We start from the raw sequence: 2,692 nt of genomic DNA, 5'->3' as shown, positions 1-2,692 counted from the left end.
GCTGAGGGCAGGCAGACAGAAGGCTGAAGGGCAAGGCAGTGAGGGAGGGGACAGAAGCGTGTTTTGCACCCTCACTACAAGCTAGGCGAAGTGTTAAGGCAGTTGTTTACTTACTGAATCTACACAACAGGCAGGAATGATTAACTCCTTTTTACAAAAGAGTACAAATCCAGAAAAGTTAACAAAAGTGCTGCAGGCAGCTCAGCTGGGAAGGAGTGGAGCCAGGAATTCACCTAAGCCTGTCTGAATCCAAAGCAGCTCAGGCCAGACCACTGACCTATCTGCCTCTAATTAAGACTCCAAGACTGAACAGGAGGGTCCCTTAGGAATGAAGTGATCTTGGCCTGATCTCCCAGGGGAGGGAGCCGAGGGGAGGGAAGGCCCACATATCCTCAGATCTCCTCAGCTTAGACCTCACATCCTCTAGAAGCCTCCGAGGGCCACTCAGCACCTTGTACATCCTCAAGGCTCCCCAGGGATCAGCGATTCTCTGGGACACATGCACACCGCCTATCTCCCAGCAGGCTTTATTTGGCTCTTGGCTGCATCCCAGCGCTGCACATGGGGGGCTGGTGTGTAAAACCTGCTCCATTGACATCTCAGTGAACAAGTGAGATGGATGTCTACTGCCTGTCACTCAAGACAATTGGTTCTTGGAGCACTTATGTGTCAGGCACTGGGCCAGATGCTAAGGATATAGTGGTCAGGACCACACAGCTCTGGCCTTCCTGAAGCTCAGTCTGTCCCAGTGGTTCTCAAAGTATGGCCCCCAAACACCAGGCGTGGTGGTGCAGGCCTGTAGTCCCAGCTACCCAAGGAGGCTGAGCAGTAGGATTGCTTGAGCTCAAGGCTAGCCTGGGCAACACAGTGAGTCCCCTATCTCAAATAAATAAAACATTTTTAAAAGTCCAAAGTAGACCAAAATAGCGTCAGCCTCACCTGGGAGCTGGTTAGAAACGCAATTTCCAGCCCCACCTGGACTTCGTGACTCAGGAACCCTGAGGGTGGAGCCCCAGCCATCCCAGCGTTAGCAAGCCCTCCAGGAGAGACATACGCGCTCAAGTTTGAGCATCGGTCACTTGAGACGAAGCGGGCAGGGCGCGGTGGCTCACGCCTGTAATCCCAGCACTTTGGGAGGCCAAGGTGGGCAGATCACTTGAGGCCAGGAGACGCTATAGCCTGACAAACATGGCGAAACCCAGTCTCTGCTAAACAAAAACAAAACAAAACAAAACAAACAAACAAACAAACAAAAAAACACAAAAACACAAAAATTAGCCGGGTGTGGTGGCACACACCTGTAATGCCAGCTACTCGGGAGGTTGAGGCACGAGAATCGCTTGAATCCGGGAGGTGGAGGCTACAGTGAGCTGAGGTCGTGCCGCTGCACCCCAGCCTGGGCGACTAAGTGAGACTCCCTCAAAAAATAAAAATTAAAAAAGAGGAGGTAAACGTAAGTGAGCTACAGCCCATGACAGTTCAATGAAGGAGCAGTACAGGAGGGTCTCCCGTTCCTAGGGGTTAGGGAGGACTTCCCTGAGAAAGGTACACTTGAGTTGAGACGTTAAGGACAGTATTTCCCAAAACTTGAAGACGAAAAAGGGAAATCAACTGGGGTAGGGGGCTTGTGACAAATGCAGGTGCCCGGGTCCCTCACCAGAAATTCACACTAGGAGGTGGAAGAGTCCCGGCAATCTGGATTTGTTAAAGGGAATGTAGGTGATGCTTATCATCAGATCAATTTGACGGAGGAAGGAGGAGGAAGGACCGGAGCAAGGGTACCCAGGCGGGAATTGCCGGGGCAGAGGCCGGGAGGTAGGCCAGCCCCGCCGGGCCCCGCTCCCTTTAGAGTGTCAAGACCGGATTTGAAGAATCTAGCCTCGGCAACTTCTCGGCTGGGAAGAGGGTCCCCGGTGAGGCCCGGGGATTACCTGGGACGAGGCAGGGCTGCCTCGGCGGCACCCGCTCCAGGCCGCGGACTGAGAAGGTCCCTCTTGGGTACCGCAGCAGCGCCTGCCGCCGTCCGCCATCACCACCGTGCCCTGCATCCACACGGCCGCCAGCTCCAGCAGCCTGCGGCCCGCCGCCGCCCGCGACCATGGCCTCACTCCCGCGCCGCAGCTGCTCTGCCAGCACCTTGAGTGGCGGCGACCTCTGCAGCCGTAGGGTCGTGGGGCTACCTGAGAATGAGTCCGCAGCCACCACTGTTCCGCCATGCCGCGGCTTTCCTGCCAACTTTGAGAAGCAGCGGGCCAGCCCGCAGCAACCAATCAAGGAAGCACTGGCAGAGCCGGCCAATGGTCGACGTCAGAAGGCGGGACCGAGTGGCAGAGCGGCCCTCTCTATCAGCCAGGAGTGCGCATTTGTAGGAAAAAAGTAAATAAACGCCCACAAGTCGTAGATAACACTAAAGAAATGCGCGCAAGTTAGGAACGAATGGAGGAAAGGATTAAATGAGAATAAATAAGGGAAGACAGAGAGGTAAAGAACTTCCTCTTTCAACGCATCTCAAAATTTGGCATACATACAGATCACCTGCAAAGTAATTATTCATCTTTACATTGCCTTGATTTGAGGTGAGCGAATACTTTAAAGAATGAAGAGCCTGTGTTTCTTGGGAGCGGTCAGGAATCCAGTCAGGAGATAAGGCTGGGGAGGGAGAAGGGGACAGCTGGAAAACTTGCCCTTCTTC

At 54.0% G+C, this 2,692-nt stretch overlaps 1 pseudogene; it reads right to left on the bottom strand.

Moving 5' to 3' along the window:
* Positions 1 to 1,374: 1,374 nt before the first annotated feature.
* On the bottom strand, positions 1,375 to 2,307 carry LOC116555923 (annotated as a pseudogene).
* Positions 2,308 to 2,692: the final 385 nt, after the last annotated feature.

Source organism: Sapajus apella, unplaced genomic scaffold (genome assembly GCF_009761245.1).
Source record: "Sapajus apella isolate SASKATOON/1434 unplaced genomic scaffold, GSC_monkey_1.0 scaffold16, whole genome shotgun sequence".
Lineage (NCBI taxonomy): Eukaryota > Metazoa > Chordata > Mammalia > Primates > Cebidae > Sapajus > Sapajus apella.
This window is presented reverse-complemented; position numbering and strand designations above follow the sequence as displayed.